This window comes from Dermacentor silvarum, chromosome 8, assembly GCF_013339745.2.
Source record: "Dermacentor silvarum isolate Dsil-2018 chromosome 8, BIME_Dsil_1.4, whole genome shotgun sequence".
Lineage (NCBI taxonomy): Eukaryota > Metazoa > Arthropoda > Arachnida > Ixodida > Ixodidae > Dermacentor > Dermacentor silvarum.
The window spans coordinates 101,405,912-101,415,194 of NC_051161.1; positions in this window are offsets into that span (position 1 = coordinate 101,405,912).

A 9,283-nucleotide genomic window follows, 5' to 3' on the forward strand; every position below is an offset into this window, starting at 1 on the left:
CACGATAAAATAAATACCAAAGATAGGGGCGCAAGTTCTTAGATGTGCTTATGTGCATGACGTACATACTGCAACTCTGAGAAGCATTAGAATTTCTCAATCCCCCCCCCCCCCAACCCCCCAAAAAAGCGTAATTGCTCACATGGCTTCAATTTGAGGACAACAATACGCGTTTAAGATGCTCAAGAGACGACTCCGAAATCTCAACCAGATAATTCTATTACAAAGAGGTGTGCAAAAAAAAGTTGTCGCAGTTTCACCCGAAAGGCGAAGCATCAATTGCGATAGCAACTTAGTAGACAGCTATACGGAGTAAGGATAGTAGTTTTATCCGCTGTACAAACTTGGACATGCAGCAGCACCGGCAACACAAAGCACTGTTGTCGACGCCGTCGGCGTTTTGCCCGCGTTCGCACAAAATGCGTGCGGCGTTGGTGACTGTTGCCGGAACCTCTGATATAAATAGGCACTTGGTGCCGCAGCTAAACGTCGCCTCCCTTCCCTGCCCCCCCCCCCCCCCCTCACCGCCTTTCGTGCGTCAGAAGAAGGCGCGTTTGCTCTACATATATGGTGATTGTAAAGGAGGAAAGAGACGCCTACTTCTGCAGCCCTTAAGGGAGCACGGCACAGAACGCGCGTTTGTTCTCCGCCGTGCGTTCACTCCCCGTGAAAGCGCGCGTCCCTCGCGCCCTCTCACTCGCACATACAGCGTTCGGCGGCGCGCGGCGACGATTTCATCTCCGTTGACGTCATACGGAACCTCACGGCGACGGCGATGCCGACGGCAGAAATCTGCTTTGGAGTGTCCATATAATTGCTATCGCAATAAAACGTAGAACAAACATACAGACGTAATATTATGAAGCTTGCGGCTAGAAGAACGCCTACACGATGTAGCAAACCATCTGGACGGAGTCCCATTCTAATTAATATGTTAGTTTGGCACCTATATAGATAGGATTTTGTCGTTTTGTTGCATTCAATTGCAAATGTTGGTACATATACCATAAAAGAAAGAACTTCAGAAGGCGCCAAAATAGTTTTCCGAGCACCTAACGCTCAGTCACAATTTCTGAACGGTAATTGACGTTTTCTCATAAGGAACCAGAGCCCGGATACGCAAAAAATTACCATCCCTTCCCCTGTCGAGAAAATGAGGGTAAGCGAAGCTTGTGACAAGATGACGCTGTCGCAGGCGTTCCGCTTCGTTTGCCCTGAACTCAGGGTCGGCGGCTCTTCACTGACATTTGGCCTCCACATCACGCTACCCGCAACTTGGGGTCCGCGACTCTTCGCTACATTTCAACTGGGCTTCGGATGCCCTCACACAAGAATATGCACGTCGACGACGAGCCCTTTCCCGAGCGAGTTCGCAGCGCAGTTGCTCAAACGAAGCCTGCTCCTCCGCGCATCGCACCACCCGCGGCCTTCCCATCCGGTGCCCAAACGAAAAAAAGAGGCGAGGGAAGCCCGGCGCAGCGCGTACCAACCTCCTTTCCTTCCCTTTCCCTGCCCGCGAGACACCAAACGACCCTGATTGGTAGCGAACGTCATGTGATCTGGCACCGGCGCAGATTTCCCCTCACCTGCTCTATTCTGGGAGCAGGTGGGTTTTAGCGTGACACCACCACCCCCACCGCCGCCGCCGACAGTTGCACCCCGTACATGCACTCCGTACTGATGGTAAACCAGCGAAGCAGAAATGTGCGGCCCCGGTAAGAGCCGCACGTGATTTCTTTCTTCTCTCTTTCTTTCTTCCTTTCATTCTTTCTTGCTTTCCTTCTTTCTTTTTTTCTTGTCCCTGGCTCATACTCACATATCCAATGCGGGTCTGCGCCACACGTGATCTTATTATCGTTAATCGTGGCGTAACTGATGCGCATGTGTTGTTATTGATGCCATGACCTATCAGTAATGTTATTCATACATTCGTACCCTTCCTTGCCAATTTTGGTATACACCAAGTGAACGAGACGCGAGTTTTCGACAGGTTTTCGGTAGGGTGACCCCACCACCACTACTACCACCGACACTTGTGAGGCAATACAAGCTTCGCTTGAAAAGCGCTTGAGCAAGAATTGTTCGTAAGAGAACATTCGAGCCAACAATGATGCTGGGCGTAATATTTGCAAAAGCCGCCGACCAATGGCTTAGGGAACTTGCGAATAAGAAACTGTTAATTCGGCCTCCATATTTTTGGATAAATCTTTCATAACAGCAGAACCTGTGACTTTACGCCAAAACATCCACACCGCGTTTAGGCCACGGCGATGAAAAATCGCTCGCATCGCTGCAGCCGATGAAGCGATATAATATTACTACAATGGGAGAAAAAAAAAGCATTTCCAACTCGACAGACTAAAAAACCTTTGAAAACAGGTATTTGTCTCTACGATGTTACCACGAGTGCTGGTTGTTGCCCAACTTATCTTCACACTTTCTTGACGCAGAAATACTTTAATGTACGCACTGCACATAGTCAGAATTTTATAGTTATAATGGTAGAACACCGAAGAATGATCGAATGATCGGTTTTCCCAACATGATGCTGCAGAGTTAGGCTGAAAGACTTAAGGAGAAAAACACAGGCATTACCTGTCAACTAAAAATGGATAAAGCCTTTGCTACAATGACACCACGTTTTGTGAAATATTGCTTCATTCGAATTATGTGGGGTTCAGGACCACCGAACATGCAATTTAGACCGATTTATTTGAATTGTAGGTTGCCTGACGGCGTTTAGTATGCGACGTGCAAGCAGAAAAAAGCGCAGCGTGTTGCATACCCTGTGAGCGTTGCCATGTCTTCATATCAAAACTGGAGACGGAAATTGCTGTGCGAAGGCAACTCCAGCCCGTAGCAGCTGCTTCTAGGCCATCACAAGCGATGTCTAGAATATGGCGGCCATGACTTGTTCCCGACTGTGCAATCCGCTTCCAGCGCATGCATCCCGCCAAAGCATAGTCTTCAAAATCGGTTTTCTTTACTCGAAGGTAACTCACCCTGGGGCATGCATGCATATGAACACAACCTATTGCATCCACTGATGAATAGTGGACGAGGCATGCAGCTCCTCACAAGCGCCCGTATTTCTCCCATGTCATGTCTCATTATCCAGCATGACGTCTTTCTGAACGCGCTTTACGAGGTCCTACGCTGTGGCAGTGCACGTTCAGCCTATACTGTGGTACTCTTATTGCCTATCCACATTTAACGAATCACCGCTCATAATATGAAAGTGCATTTGCACTCCCTATAACTTTGCTATTACAGTTACTCACTCCATATGATATCGAACTAAAGTGGTAGACGATTGTCTGCTGCCTAGCACGGGCAATAATTCAGAACGTCCCCCAATCCACATTACATTTATCGCAAACTTGGACATGATACCTCTGAGTGCCCCCTTTAAAGATGGACGTCATCGTACGACTATTGCGAAGTCACTAAAATAAGCGATTGCATCGACACATTTGTTCATAAATTTTACAAAGCGTGCAAATTACGTGTGAATTTCACTTTAAGTCTCGCTATAGGCTTCCGAAAGTGTATAAGGATACCAATGTTCACGAAATGCATGCCTTTTCCAGAAACTAGAGGTGGCTCATTAGAGCTCATTACTTGAGTAAGCATTTCTATGCCTACCCAATAAGGAAACACGTCCATCCGTTCATCTGTCACGCAAGAAGAATCGCTATAAAGAAACTTTGTAAAACAATATAAATTCAAGAGAAAGAACGTTGGCGGTGGTGATTTACGAACCTATGACCCCACGCTCAAAGCTCGAGTGTCTTACTCGCTGGGATAAACACTCACGCTTGCAGAAGGTGAATATATCTAAACTTGTGTACTTGTGTACATTTTATTCAAAATGCTATAACGCAGGGGAGTTTCACAATACTTTTAGTAGGCTACAGTTTTTACAGCGAAGCCGTTTACGGCTAGGGTTGCGTAAATTTTTCAACTCCGTAAGCGAGAACTCAGGTGCCGAATTTAATGTAAAATCGCTTCATGCTCAGCAATGCCTTACACGTCTGATGTCTTGGATATGCATTTGAGTAAATTAGTTATGAGTAGGCACCATATTTTCAAAGTGAGCAGACTCTTTGGTAGATTATAAAGGTTTCTCAAAGATTTACGGCTGTGCGGGCTGCCTCGGTCCTGTCTAAGATCACACCACCCCCTCTTTGTCGTCGTTCCAAGCTTGAGCGTGCCTAGTTTCCTTCCGCTCTCCCGGGGTGGCGGCACCGTCGTGGGTTGTCGGCAAGATGAGCTGCCGTTCTGCATTTTTAATTTCACTTCTCTCGTCGTAATGGGGAGGCCGCGTTTAGTGCGCTCTCCCAAGAAGCAGCGCGCCTACGACGAGCTACTCTGAGAAGCGCGAATGAAATCAGCGGCGGCGGGCGGCAAACACCGATGAAGGTCGCTCCCGAGAGGCCAGCCGTAAGCGGCTCGCCATGCAAGATGATGCAAGTCGTATTCCCTGCATCGGGTGCGCAACAGCTTCGCTGGTCGTCCACCTTCACAGAGCGGAATGGCTCATGATTTTTTTAATCATTAAAGACAGACCGGAACGTCCATCGCCAAACGATATTGTTCTGTAGAGTAAATAGTATAACATTGCCCGGCATGTTGAGCAATGCGAGAGCCGCATTTCGCTATATACCTGAAGCAACATTCGTGTGACGGGAGATGATCCTTGCAAAAGTATTTGCGGAAATCACTTGTAGTTCATATTTATGCTACGCGTTCTTGTGTCGCTCGCCTAGATGTTACAGAGGTTAAATACATATTTCGCGGGAAACTATTACGTAAGAACCAGCTCCCTTGAGTCAAGTACGCGTCGTCACGTTTACCGACTGGTAATGCCTTCATGATATCTTTGCCATATACGATCATATACTCAGTGCGGCGATGCGTGGAGCAGTGAAGAAGCCGGCAAAAGTTTGTGGGTTTGATTATACATAGGCCTGTCGCATTTACCCTTGTTACTTGACTATCAGCCTTGCTACAGTGAGCAACACTGCACTAATTATCAATATCTCCATTATGATTAGCCAAAGATTTACGCTGTGATTCTTCTCTCCTTTTACTGTGCTTTTGTTTCAATTTTTTTTCTGAGCGATATCGCATGACACGCATATTTATCAGCGCATTTTCAGCGCACAGGTTATAAGCGACGTGATTGGCATGCTGGGTATTCATCCTTTCAATATTTACGTGTCGTACCGAGTTGTCATTATTGTTATGGTCTATTTGGCGTACGAATCAACCACCAATAAGAGTATTTCGATGCAACGTACGATAATGCGCACTCTGAGCAGCGGGAAAGGTACAGAAAAGACTTCAAATAATTATGTAGACTGGAGATAACCTCGAGTGTAATATCCCCATCAAAAGAAAAAAAAAGAAGAAAAAACAGGTAAATTGGAATGACAACAGAATATGGCCGCTCGTACGACGCTTATCAATTTTCCTTCTTATATTTTATTGCTAGTGTAATACAGTGGGTGCCAAAAAATCCTACTGAAACTATAGAAACGCAATTCTTAGAGTAAAAAGAGAAAGAATTTGCGCTCGGTAAAACTTTTTCCTTTTCCCCAGATGCACACGCGCATTTTTATGATCGGCAAATGCGTGTGCGGGAGACGCTACGCTCTTTCTAGAGACATTTCCACTGTCGCGTGAACGCATCCACGAGCTCTCTCGCTCGGATCGCTTCACGCGCCATAACCTCCGCTCTGCATCAACCATTCATCTCTATTACAAATGACGGCGCGTCCATATACACACGCGCTCGCTACAGCGACGACGCGCGAGAACAGGGGGCTGCTACTGTAGCACCATATACGGTAATGTACGACCTGCTATTAAAAGCAGGCGAAGAAAGACCCCGGGAAAAGAATGAGACGGAGAAAACACGTGACCAGGCACTCAGCTGCCTGCTGGGGAGCGCCGAAACGACGCTATAGATAAGAAACACCGTAGGATTTACGGCAGAAGGAGCGATTCGGAGAGCGCAACATGCGCGATAACGATGCAGCGGCAATAAGGCGCAAGGTGTAAGCGGAAGTTTTTTTTCTATCCCTGCTTTGGAATAGACAAAGGGAATTGTACAGTGCCGTTAAGAGTGTAATAAAGACGCAAATACGCCAAAGGAAAGAATGTTTTGCCTCCATTCCTCGCTGGAGCTGCCACCGTGGCCCATTTGCGTACGTCGAAGGAGGAAGTCGACCCAGTTCGCAAGCACGAGTTGAGAACGCGCCATCTTGGTAGCGCATGACCTTGACCATGTATGACTTTACGCATGAGCTGCACGACCTTTCACGTGAGCGTTGTTTGGTAGTACACCTTTAAAGTCATGCAAAAAATGTGTTTCCCTCTTCACTGCTGTAAGAAAGTGTCCTGACGTAAAACGTTCCCCCGAGATGTTTTTTCCCCTTTTACACTGCTACTTTAAAAGTCAACAGTATCTACATCATCTGACTCACTAGACGCGAAACTTTAGCGTGATCCGCACATTGCGTACTTTCTGTATTCCATAAGTTCCGGTTATGTAAGATATATAAAAATGTGTAATATAACAATTTAAAGAACATTATTATATATATATATATATATATATATATATATATATATATATATATATACATTGCTCTGTTCCAAGCTAGGTTGGCATCCTCAGAAAAAAGAGCCGAGTGTGCATATTAAGCACACCACTAAAGTGTTAACAAATGAACATACCTAATAATTAAGCACGGACTTTGAGATATTGGCTTAAATGTGTATGGCAAGGTGAATTGCTTTCGATGGAGCCCAGCTCACTAAACCTATCAACCAGTGGTATGAAGCCAGTCATCGGTAAATCGCGAACTTGTGGCCGAGTGAGAACGGCGGCTAAGGATGCTGGACTCGTAGAGTGAGAGGATCACCCACTGCAGAGCGGAGGACCTACCTACGCTCGTATGCTGTTTTGCATAAAGTTTGTTCTCTCTTTCTTGCCGCCAAGGAGGCTTTACTGACGTAACATTGCGTCCACTTTCAATAGAGCACACATACCTGACACACGTTTTTACTGACGAAGAAAGAACAGCCAAAATGCGTTGAAGGCCTCGAACCACTGACAGCATCCCATAATACATTTCTGTAGCAACAGAAAGGAGAGAATTCATTCCTGGTTGTACAACTTACACGTCACTTTGGACCCTGACTTAGCTTGAAGAGACAATTCACTTGTTCGATTGCCGGAAGTTCTGACATTTTAGACGAAACCAGTTTTTTAATGCGAAAGCATTATATGGCTCATGAGGCTGAAAATCCGACGTTGGCGTGACCACTCCATTTTTCCGAAAAGACTACGAACCCACGACCTTTGGTGCTAAATAATTCGAAGTTATTTAAAGTAGACTTAAGATACAGTAAATGAGGCAGCCCAACCCATGAACTTGAGTTGTGCCCGCCTTGTAACGAACACAGTTGGTCACGTCACGGCGCTTCTGCTGACGTGGCCGCTCGAGCCACGTGACTCCGCCAGTGGCGCCACCGGACTTCGTCGCGCTTATCCTGACGTTGCCGCAATGCTTTCGCATTCACCCACATAGGGATAAGTGCCCCTTGAATTTTCAGAGAAAACTTTAGAGAAACGCAGCTTTTATTGCTGTTACTCTTCCTTTCTTTAACACCTTGTTGCCGGCGTGGCATATTCTAAGCCGCTTTCGCGCCAATATCTGCGATTTGACTCTATCTTTAAATATTGCCCCTGTCTCAAGTGAAATCTTCTGCGACAAGAAAAATGTGCGCTTCTTTTTCTTTAACAAGCGGCGAAACTACACTGGTTTTGCGTGCAGCAAATTTGCTCACAATGTTCAAGCATTTTGCCAACTCATATCATCGTCAACAAAATTTCATCTACAATCCATCCGCTGTGTAACTGGGTTTCTAAAACAAAGCAATTGGGACTTCTAAAGACTTTGCAAAGTGACATGGAGAAAGTTCATGTGCGTCTGGCGTATTTCCATGTTATTATTTGTGTGATGAAAATGTGGAACATGCTAGCATTTCCTTCTAAATTCCTGTTTCTGGTACAAAATTTTTTTACTGTAATGGACAAGAAGGTAACTGCCACATTCACAAACTTCACTATTTTGGACCTGAAACTTCCCAAAGCGCAACTTAGGCGATTAAGGAATGCGTAGCAACTACGACTTCGAAAAGCAAGTTCAGAGAAATAGGGCGTACGGCTATAGAAATTTAAATCCACTTTGTTTATTAAGAGCGCTCCTATTTTTTGCAACTGAAGAGCACACTTAGAAGGTCGTGATATGTTACGATATATATCTGCAGCATTCATTGCACCCGGTGTATCAGACGAAGTACAACTTAGTTTGCTGTGATAAATACCTCCAAAACATCATCGCTTTAATTATCTTACAATGAAAAATTAAGCGTAACTGGCTGCTATGCAAATTCAGTTCTGCGAACGCCCACAATGCGGAGTAAGTGTTATGAAAGAGAAAAACGCTTCGAGTTGTCGATCAGTTCAGCCTCGTCCTGCAAACTACTAGCGTCATTGTTAGCTCAGATGGTAGGGGATTGGTTTCAGGTTCGATTACTGAACCTGGACAAATTTTTCTTCAACTTCAAAGCATCTTTTCAGAGCAAGCCGTATGACTTTCCTGCGTAGCTTGCTGTTTCAGTCCAGGTGGATGCTAATTTCCCACTGGTTAGACCGGCGGTGAAGTGTCCGCATACGCAAACTCGATTATTGGACTGAAGCCGTACTTTTAATTTTCGTGTCGAGAATAGGCGGATGGAGGTTCAACACTATGAAATTTTATGACTTCTCGAAATGAAGCGAAAACGTGAGAACGTGAGCCACATAGATCGGTATTATATATACCGCAATATAAAATTGTCTGTGGCAAGCAAGTTCCTGGCTGTAAAACAGCTCTGTTGCGTAGTCGACAGCTAGTTATTAATGCCATTTAGGACAACAGCGAAGGTTGGAGTACGCAAAGGTGAACGCGTAAACAATGCTGGAGGGGGTGAAAAGAAGGGCATTAGTACACCCTTGCAATTTTTTAATAATGTCACGCGAGCGGTGACCGCACGTCTTGTCAGCGGCCATGTTGCCGCGAGGGGCACTCCTGAAGCGAACAACGCAGCAGAATGCATTCGAACTGGCAATGGCCTTGTGGGACTGCACGTACTATCACCGGTGTCGCCGCCCCTCGCCGCTACAAAGCCGCCGACACGCCGTGAGGTCGACGCTCGTGCGCTATTA